The sequence below is a fragment of the Dreissena polymorpha genome, unplaced genomic scaffold, assembly GCF_020536995.1.
Source record: "Dreissena polymorpha isolate Duluth1 unplaced genomic scaffold, UMN_Dpol_1.0 chrUn019, whole genome shotgun sequence".
Taxonomy (NCBI): Eukaryota; Metazoa; Mollusca; class Bivalvia; order Myida; family Dreissenidae; genus Dreissena; species Dreissena polymorpha.
The window spans coordinates 452,662-464,808 of record NW_026273333.1 but is presented as its reverse complement, the minus strand read 5'-3'; positions in this window follow the sequence as shown (position 1 = coordinate 464,808).

Sequence of the window (12,147 nt, the reverse complement as noted above, 5' to 3'; positions counted from 1 at the left end):
ATAAATGACTTGTATATGTTGATAATTTTCACATTACAGACATAAAATCAATTATCTCACAAGTCTCTAAATCTCCAGGAAAATAGAGAATTGTGGCTAATAACGTGTTCTTATTTCAACAATTAATATGTACTTAACTATGTTAGTTGATGCTTTTATCACCTATACAACTTACAGTCGGACAAGAAATAAAGTACCATACATTTAGTACGGTTCATGCAGTTTAGATTCATTAATTCTATCACAATACCGAAAATGTAACTAAGCTTCTTGCTTTTGAAGATATATAATCGACCAAACGCACACGGCAAATTCATATTAAAATATAACATTGTAAAAATCAATCATAATATCAAAGGGACTCCAAATTCGCAAAATGACTTAATGAATAAAAGTCAATAGATTAAAAACGGATCATGATTATATTATATTAAAGGGGCCTTTTCACAGTTTTTGACATGTTTTGAAATAAGCCATTAAATGCTTTATATTGATAAATGTAACATTGGATCTTAAAAGCTCCAGTAAAAGATCAAGAATAAAATTTAAAAAAGGAAAAAAAAGTAGCCGCAGCTGGACTCGAACCAGTGACCCACGGAGTCCTGGAGTAACCTGGAGTAAAAACGCATTAGCCCGCTCGGCTATTCTTCCAAGCATACTTTATTGAAATATTTTATGCATTATATGAGCAATCTTCGCAGTTTCACAAAATTTAACGACAACAACAGCACTCTCCAAATTATTCAATCGTTTCGCGTTGCAACGCTTAATAATTTCTAGGTTTTTTTGTCAAAAGATGCATATATTGGCTATATTAGACCATGGTAAATGTTCAGTAATACTGTTTTCTCACAAATATCATAACTAAAACGAAAATTGGCGAATCTGAAACAACTTTTTCAATTTTGACAATTTACCAAACCGTGAAAAGATACCTTAAAAACAAGCGAAAAACAGTCCTGACTGACAATTTTAAAATAAATACCGTATTGTTAATGTTATATCATCGATCGGTATAAAACATGGAGCGTCGGCTACGCTTTTCATCGATAAGGTCAAACATACGTATATACGTAGTGTGTAATATACAATTTTTAGTTCTACAGCCTAAATTACATCATTTTTTGACCTAATACTTATTTTGTTTAAAAGTATATTTCATTTAAACCAGTATGTATACCAATAGTTTTCTTTCTAATAAATAGCATTGGTTTGTATGCATACCACTTATGCTAACTCGGTTTATAAAATAATTAAAATTATTCAAATAAATGGATTGCCCAAATTGCTTTACCATTTTGCTTATTGTACGGTGTTGTGCTAGCAAAATATCAAAGGCAGTAAATTAAAGGCTATTTGATGTTTGCTGATGATTATTTTAGTGTTATTATATATTTAAAAGTATCCACATCTATGATAATTTATTAATAAACGATAACTAGCATAGAATATGCACTACATTAAAATGCCTCTGTAGTTAAAACACTACTAGCATTTTCATAGCTTAGATATATTATTTGTTTGATGTTATTTTCTTCTTTCATTTAATTAATGACATACTCTCAACTTGGTGTTCAAAAATTAATATTTATATGATGTTTTTTAAATGTTGCATGGGAGCTTGATGACAGAATTAGGTATTTCCTTTCAAACATTCTTTAATTCAATTAATAGCTTGTTCGTGAGGGAAAACACCACACTATTTATGAGTCTATATCCGTAACAGGTGTGTTACCTCGTTAAGACTCCTATAGACGTTGTTAGTTTTAATATTGCCGATAGTGGTATATAATTCCAACAATACGTAAACATAAAAAGCAGTTGAGAGGTATACATTAATAAATATTGCATCCCGAGGACAGTGACGACTTTTTAATGAATGAAAGAAAGGTATAATGAAGTGTAATATATAATTCCAAGAAACATTTGAATTGAAATATAGCTTTTCATACGAAGGCAACTAAATTACTCTCGTTCATATTAATACGTTAGATTTACTGGGTTTTGTCGACAGGACAAGCCATTAGTTGTAACAACGTACAGTATCTTCATTATTGTAATACCGTTAAAATTTTAAAATATTTCTCCGAGCGGTGACACTTATAGAGGTGTCAGCATCTGCCACAATAATTATTCTAAAATTGTATGAAATGTGTGCTACAATTGAAGCTCCCTTCTCTATATTTGTCACAAATGCGGCTCAGAGCATAAGTTTTTAAATAGTAGAATCTTGAAGAGTAATCTTCTGCAAGAAGTGTATGCGAATATACAAGAACACATCTGAATGAAATAATAAAAACAGGGAAAAAGACCTATCCTCATTAAACCGTTAAGTTCGAAAGGTCAATTGTATGTAGGGTAACTATGTTCAAGCCTGCTCAATGATTTTGATTCATAAATACTTGTATTAGTAATAAATGTACAAACTTTCTACTGTTGTGCTGAGGATTAGTCTGAATTTTACTTGTTTTTGAAGCGTTTGATTCTAGAATATGAAGATTTGTTAAGAGCCAGAGGGTCGAAATTGTCTTGATTGCTCAATCGAATCATGTTTGAAAAGCTGATTGAGAGAAGGCAAAGTGTTTCCTTATAACCTTTGTATTAACTTGTTGAGCCCCTCCCATGTGTTGTTGTCAATTTTTTTTTACCAATAGTAATGATTTTAACGCACTACGAAGAAGACAATTTTATGTTATTGGATGGTATATACCAAAAACACAACTACTGGGGATGTAATATTAGAGAAGAAAACGTTTGAAGTTATTTTGTGTTTAGTCTTCCAATAAGAAATCTACTTATCAACACGGCCAAGTGTACTTCTCTATGTCTCCGATCGATGCCTATTTATAAATGAGGTACAAACACAATTCAATAAACATGGCGCCATTTTATAGCAGTGTTGGCAAAGTTTTTGGCTTAAACCGATTTAAAAGAGATCTTTACTAGAAAGTTAATTTGCCCCGATATATTCACGAAACATTTACATGTGAATAGCAATTAAACGCATAACATCACATTGCTAATTAAATAGAAATAAACAAACGTTTCAAACTAATGCAAGATAACTGTAACTTTCATGAGCAAAGATAAACTGAAACAAAAACAAGTAGTAAACCTTCAAGTAGTACATATTCACCATCAAAACATCAATGAAAAAATATATCCTGTTTCTAGTACTGTGTACAGTATAAAGTAAGTATGAGAAGTATTCATTTTTACAAGCTCACATCCAAGAATTCGCCTTGGAAAGGAAACGGTAAAAATAATATTGATACTTTCAGGAACAGTATAATTACATTATATGGTTATACAACGTAGGGCATTTTTAGTATCGTTATACCGTTGAAAGTTTTAAATATGTATTCGAGTGAGGACACTTGTAGAGCAATCAGCATCTACCACAATAATTATGCTATAATTGTATGAAATGTGTGCTGTATTTGAAGATTGTTTTTCTATTTCTGTCACAAATGCGGCACAGTAATGGGCAGCTGTTTTTAAAATAATAGAATCTTGAAGAGTAATGCTCTACCAGATTGGTATCACAATCATATAGTTGTGGTAAATTGTTAAAGGGGCCTTTTCACAGATTTTGGCATTTTTTAACTTATTCATTAAATGCTTTATATTGATAAATGTAAACATTGGATCGTAAAAGCTCCAGTAAAAAATCAAGAATACAATTAAACAAAGGAAAAGAACATTGCCCGGAGCAGGTTTCGAAGCAGTGACCCCTGGAGTCCTGCCAGAGTCCTGAAGTAAAAACGCTTTAGCCTACTGAGCTATTCCGCCGAGTACACATACGTGACGTATTTTATACCTTATATAAGCAATCTTCGTAGTTTCACAAAATTTAACGACAAACACAGAACTCTCCAAATTATTAAATCGTTTCGCGTTGCAACGCTTTATAATTTTTAGGTTTTAAAATCGTCAAAAGATGCATATAATGGCTATATTAGACCATGGTAAATGTTCAGTATTACTGTTTCCTAACAAATATCATAACTAAAACGAAAATTTGCGAATCTGAAACAACTTTTTTCAATTTTGTCAATTTACCAAAGCGTGAAAAGATCCCTTTAAACCAATGGGCATGATTTTAATGCACAACTAAGAAGACCACTTTACGGTGGTCGATGGTATATACCAAATACAAAATTTCTGGGTTTTTAATTTTAGAGAAGACACGTTTGAAGTTATTTCCTATTTAAAATGTGGTATTTCGAATGTATACAATCCTTCTCTGACATTTAAGGGTTTGATTGAACACAATAAAAATGGCATAATATGGATAAAGATAAGCAGTGAAATATTAACTACCGACCAAGATGTATTCATTTGTTTATGTTATATTCCACCAGTTACCTCGAAAGTGTTAATAGGCCATGACTTCGATTTTTTCGAGGAAAGGTATAGAACATTATGGGCCACTTGGGGCCACATGTATTGTTGGTGATTTCAATGCTAGGACTGGAAATTTATCAGATATTATTAGCAATGATATATACTTAAATGTGACGGGAGACCACGTGCAGGATAACAAAAATGTTGACAATCTTAACGTTCGCCTTAACGCTGATCGCATTATAGATAACTACGGACAAAAATTGATTTCACTATGCAAATCTACAGGTCACATTATAGCGAACGGACGATTTAAAAACGATAAAACGGGACAATATACTTTCTTATCAACACGAGGTCTCAGCGTCACAGACTACTTACTCTTATTAATATAGAACATACTCATATTCTCAATGACTTTAAAGTTCTAAATTGGAATAACTTTTCAGATCATGCTGCATTGTATTTGTCATTAAAATTAAAAAATCACATATAAGATAATGTTCAAGATAATAATGCGAAAAATGTAACGGAAACGAAATTAATATTTAACCAAGATTTAATTCACGTCTATCGAGAATCATTAAATGCAAATTTACATAAACTTCGTGATTTAAATAGCATGGGTACGGTCGATCAGGTAAATCTGCTCACGAACTTCATGCATGAGCAAGCAACGCGAGTTTTTAGTAAATCGTTTAAAGGGGGTAATCTGAATTCACATAATCGCAGTACAAAGCAAAAACCACCGTGGTTTAACAAAGAGTGTCATGAATCGAAACGCGAATTCAATAATGCACGAAATGTATTCAACCGTTGTAAATCAGACGAAAACAGAATTCATTTTTCACAACGGAGAACTATGTATAATAAAATTAGAAATAGAGCCAAATATCATTATAAAATCAACCAAGGCAAAAAACTCGAAAATATTGCTAAATCCCAGCCTATAAAATTTTGGAAGACAGTTAAACAAAGCTACACAAATAAAAAGAAAAAGAAAAACAATATACAGATAACGGACCTATTTGAACATTTCAATAATCTATTAGGGGAAACGCAACCCACTAATGAAAATTTTAATAACGAAAATGCAGAAAATACATCAATTAACGATGCAGATTTAGACTGCGAAATAACCTTAAATGAAATACATCAAGCAGTGTTTAAACAACAAAACAACAAAGCGTGTGGACCAGATGAAATATCAGCAGAACTTATAAAAAACGCATTTGATATTATATCTCCGTACCTCTACACACTTTATAACAAATTGTTCAACAACGCCGAGTATCCAGAAAGCTGGGGACTAGGTTACATTGTACCTATATTTAAAGGGGGTGACCCGAATTCAGCTAAAAACTATAGAGGTATAACATTAAACAACATTCTTGCCAAGATATATTCGCAAATTATTTTCAACCGACTTACAAAATGGACAGAAAAAAACGAAACAATAATTAAAAATCAGTTTGGTTACCAAAAAGGAAAAAGCACTACTGACTGCATTTTCCTATTACAAGCTATAATAGCAAAAGTCATTCATAGTGGACATAAATTATATAGTGCCTTTATCGATTATGAAAAATGCTACGATAAAATCAATCTTCCATTCTTATGGCAAAAACTCACTTCACAAAATATAAGCACGAAAATTATTAATGCTATTAAAGCGATGTATTCCACGGTCAGATCTGTAGTGAAAAACAATAATGAGCTATCGGATATCCTATACTCACACCAAGGAGTAAAACAAGGCGACTGTGGCTCATCGCTACTGTTTATGATGTTCGTGAACGATATATTAAACAATATCAATTCGAATATCGACAATGTATTTTCCATCAATGAAATAAAGTTATTTCTAATACTCTATGCAGACGATCAAGTTTTATTTCACCCGCCGCGTTACAATCTATGCTAAAGGACATTGAGATATACTGCAATACATGGAAATTAAAGATAAACACCTTAAAAACAAAAATCATGATATTTGAAAGCAGCACCAGATATACGAATATAGATTTCTTCTTAAACAACGAAAAGCTCGAAATTGTCAATTCCTTTAAATACTTAGGGGTCAATTTCTTTAAAAACGGAAACTGGAACAGAACTTAAAAGAACATCTCAGAAAACGCATCAAAAGCTATGCATAAATTATTTTCCGTGTTCAATCAATATGAATTTAAATTAAAAGAGAAACTCAAATTATTTGATGTATTAATATCCCCAATTCTCAATTATTCTGCTGAAGTTTTGGGTAATCATATGGCAAAAGACATAGAACTAATACATTCAAAATTTTTACGTAAATTATTGTGTGTAAAAACATCAACCAATCTTGTAGGATTATACGGAGAACTAGGTAGGATCCCGATGCATGAACACAGAAAAATTATTATGTTCCGATATTGGATAAAAATCTTAAATTTAAATGAAAATAGTATTCTTAAACAAGTTTATTTCCTATTGAAAAACGACGCCGACAACGGAATCAATTATAACAAAAACTATTGGGCGTCACAAATAAAAGAAATGTTAGAACAATTAGGGTTAACAAATTTATGGATTCATCAAGAACGTATTACTATATCATTAGAGAGCATAAAAATTAGAATATTAGATCAATTTAAACAAAATTGGTTAAGTAACATTAATCAATCTGGCAGACTAAGCACATATTGTATGTTTAAAACCAAATTTGAATTTGAACCGTATTTGCACATAATCAAACAAAATAAATATAGAATAGCACTAAGTAAATTCAGACTATCATCGCATAATCTAGAAATTGAACAAGGACGTTACTATAATATAGAGAGAGCAGAACGAAAATGCAAAATATGTTGTACAAATTTAATAGAAAACGAATATCACTTCATGTTAACATGCCCACTATACTCACATCTAAGAAGAAAATACTTCAAATCATATTACTGTAGATGGCCAACATTAACCAAATTTAAATCGCTCATGTCAACTACAAATAAATGTGAACTACTTCAAATTGCAAAATATATTTACGATGCAAGTAGAGTAAGAGAAGAACTCGTAAGCATGTAACTTTCTGACAAAAAAATAATTATCATTGCTTCAAAAGTCAATGAAAATTGAATTACTAATTGACTTAACTAATAGTCTGTATATATGTACATTTTTCAACTTTTCGCATCGATAACATACATCATTTTATTTATTGAGAGTGTATTTGAAATACTAGTTTTACTATGTTAATGTTTATATATATGTACATTAGTCAACATTTTTCATCAATAACATGTACCATTTATACTATGCTGTATATGTGAAATATTGGTAACATTAATACTACATTGTATATGTGAAATATTGGTTTTACTATGTCGATAGTAAAAATATTTTTCTCATTATGCCAAAAGCATGCACTATTGTTATATTTATATATTCTAAATAGTTTTCTCAATATACCAAAAAAGCGATTTCGGTATATTATGTTTATGTTAACAAATAAATATTTAATGACCATCAAGCACTAACATTGCATTCACGATCTTTGACCTGTATTACTAATATCTTTCTTCCTCTGTATTCAACTAACAATCACAGCAATCTTTACCTGAAGAATTACCATTTGCTTTATCTAATTGTAGGCTAGAAGCTTATTTGTAGCTTAATTGCCGAAATAAATGTTGTTGTTGTTGATTGCTATAAACCAATTCGTCTTTTTTTCAGGTCATCGCATTGAGAGCTCATTGGGGTCAGTTGTGTTTATCTTTTGATACAGTTGTCGTTATTGTCATCAACAATGTTGTTTTTTCAAAGGTGTAACTTTTTTTGGATACAATCTTCGTTAAACTTGTTCAATTGATTCGGCTGAGCGCCGTTTCAACCTTATCTTCACCAGTTATTAACCTAATTATAGCATGTGGTTGTTTATTTACGGAAAGGAACCACTTGCCGAACAGTGAGACACAAACACACCGAATTCAATAAAACTGGTGGCACCATTTTATAGCAGTCATGGCAAATCCTTTGTCCTCAACCGATATCAGAGATCTCTAAACTTTTGAGTAATTGAACGCGAGTTTTTCACAATAAATTCAAATATGAATACAAATAAAACGCATAACATCACCGTGTACATTAAATAGAAGTACTCATACGTTTCAAACTAAAGCAATATAAACGCAACTTTTCTGAACGTGGATGGAATGAAACTAAAACAAGTAGTCGCTACATCTTCTCATTGATTACAATTATTTAGAGACAAAGTATCACGTAGTTTAATGTTCAGATCAGAGCCATGTATTTTAAGGTATTCACCGCAATAATATAATGGTCGTAAAATACCCAAAAAAAAGTAGCTTGGATGAGTATTTTCAATTGTGCTCTAAAGATATCATATCCTAAATTGTTTAAAATCCAAAGTCATTTTCACAATAACAGCAATTAATAATATTAACTTTACATAATAACGAAATAAGTTTTTGAAAGTTAGGAAAGTGAACACAGAAATATGGAGCATACGATGAATGTGATTAAAACGCAATTAAAACTAGTCCTTTGTTGACATCATATGGCAACAATATTTTAACCGCTACGAATTTTAAAATGTATATATTCACCATGAAAACATCAGTGAAGAAATATGTCCTGTTTCAAAGAAGTACTATGTACAGTATATGATAAGCATGCTAAGTACTCAGTTTTACAAGCTCACATCCAAGAATTCGCCTGACATATGCAAAAGGCGAAATTTAGAGTAGATCATTAAATAATATGTATTATCATTGAAAGGCGTAAAATAACACGCATATAGAAATCTATATGTGACAATTATGCATAATGTAGGGTTTTATACTAAGCTCTAATTGTCGTGGAATAGATTAGACTAACGAGTGATTGTAATTGCTTCTTCATATTTAGCACATTTTTATAATGCTCTCATAAGCAATATGAGAATTTGATATATATCAATCACGACAAACACATACAGATGGTTTTAACATATATGAATATATCATTTGGTTTCTGAATTCGGACACACTCATGCCCCGATAAACCGTTTTCTGATTTACATGTCAAGCTGCCATAAAGTAAATCAATATTGACAATGGTTTTATAACAGTTTGGATTTTTATCGTTAGTCTGCATGCGGAAAACTTTTTCATTGTGTTATTTATTTCATATATGAATGAAATTGCACCAGTCGTTCGTATAAGATTGTATTATTTTAGAAACAAATCAGACTTATATTTAATTCCGTTAAAAATAGGGAATGCATACACTTGGTGCATAGTCTCTATTGCTCCTTTTTCGTATAATATATACTGGTCTCGTTCTGGACCCTCCCACTAGAAATTAATGGAACATACTTTATGTCTGAAAGCCACTTGCTAACTGAGGTTTTGTGCAGGCTTCTCATATTGTAATGGCTAGTTTGACAGTTTCGTACTTTTTAAATTTGTCACCCTGCAAATACCTCAATCGTCTAGAAAAGTCGATTATTGCTCCATACATTGACTTTTCACAAAAAATATTAAAGCAAAACGTGATATAGTCTTAAGGGTAAACAAACAAATAACTAATAACAATATCATTGCAAAACTTTGATATTTTATCGGTGGACACACGAACATAATTAAGGTCTAAACGCCTGTATAATTTAAACACGTAATAAGGTTTCCTTTTCGATTGATGTCTTTCCTCATAAATCACACAATACCGACACTCCTGCTGCACTATGACGTATTACGGTAAAGAGGATCTACTCGTACTTGAATGGTTTACCTTAATTTCAATGAGATGTGTCTTAATTATGTCAATCACTGAAACTGTATCAATGCGCGCTCAACGACGAGAATCTTGTAGCATTTCATTAGAAACCTTAGTAAACCGAAATAATTGAGAGCCTTTTAAGAGGCCTTCGCTTTCAATTATTGCATTTTTAGCATAGGTGCGTTTACGCACCTATGCTTATGGTATATACCACATTTCAAAAATCCACATCGAATGGTTACCCTTTATGAAGCCTTACCTGATCAAAAATAAGACGAAATATCTATTTAATTTAGTATATGGTCATTCTTACAATTTTTTTTTTGGGAAACGTTTTTCTAACGTTTTCTTCCAATAATATTGCTGACACCGTTTTTAGTGAATGTTTCTAAGACCGTTTTATGTCAAAAAATCTTCTTATTACCTAAAACAAATTTCGTTCGTAAAACAATTCTATCTGCACTATAAATCTCAATCTCCTACGCAGTGGCCTCCCTTATACTAGAAGTTACTGACCGGGCGAAGCAAGGGAAGTAACTGCTGTGAGGAGTTTCTATAAAAATCTGCATTCAGAAATCTGTATTCAGAACTCAATCTGTTGTGCACGTCTGCATCTTACGCTTACCACAAGTTTTACGACAAATTCTTGACGCAGACGAATAGGGTAGCGTCTATTTTCATTTGTGAAAACAATAGTTCGATACAGATCTGTCCGTGCTTAAATTTTGAAAGGCTTGGGTAATTGTTTTTCATAAGCGTTTCAAACACTGATGTAAATGGAAAGATTATCTATTTAAATAGTCGGTAATTGTTTGAAATTATTGATTTGAGAAATTCGCGGATGGCGATATCGAACTACATTATACCACGTGACGCCATTCTTCCCTGTATCTTGCACCTATGCTTTTAACGCCATCGGCGCTCTCGTTTAAACTATGTAGCTCGTTTCTGAGAAATATATTTATATTCCATTCGAAAGCACACGGTACGAAAGGAATATTCACCTACTGCTGGTTGGAAGGAGTGTAGTGTACATACTAGATGTACTCAATTATTTCAGAGGCATCATCAGTCATCGCGTATTAAGATAAACGATCTGATTTCTTACAAACATGTCATCCCTTCAGTCACTAATGCTTTATAAATGCGAATTTGTCTTATCGCAACCGTCTGGTACCAAACACATATTAATCGGATTAAAACCCGGTTGACACCTTTTGGAATCTTTGGTTCCTTATCTGAATTACAAAACTTTTGAAAGGCTTTTGAAATGTCTTATACTGTCAAATCTGGACGAGGAATGTTGTATTGGGGGATTGTTTCTTACTGTGTGGCGAAATTCTTTTGAATGTTCTCGGACCCATTACATTTTACTCGGCTTTTTCGGAAAGTCTTCTGCGCGACAGTAATGTTTAATTGGCCAAGAGAGGAGCTTGCCGCATGCAGAATAACAGCAGAGAGCTCTACAAACATAACGGGCATCATGAAGAGTTGTAACTCGGGTTTTATTCCTAGAAGCTTTGTCAATCCTATATAATGAAAGATGCAGAGGCGTTGCAGCAGCTGCCAATCGTCAGCTGAAGGAACGCAGAGAACAGATTAAATTCTCGAACTAATAAAGATCGACAGTAGAAGCTACGCAGTCTGTTTCAGAGAGTTCACTAAATGCCACACTCGACTTTAATTGAACATTTAATCATGAGTCAGAGCAGAGGAAATATACATAATACGATATCACAAAATTTGTCCACATGTACGTGAGTCTAGTAAGTTGATAAGGTATGAGTGTTGTGACATATTCCGAGTCCAAACATAATGCAGCCCCAGGCGCGAGAGGAACTCATAAACTTAAAAATAAACACTCTTTAAACATACACATTTATGAATCAGTATGTATATCAGATATATAAACGTTTCATGATAATATATCAATGTCATGATTTCGTTGTCACGCCCTCAACATTTGCGGATTGAGGCACCGGAGAGCGTCGATCACAGCGTCATTGGCCATTTGAGGTCGTCATACACTGTTTATTTAAGCTC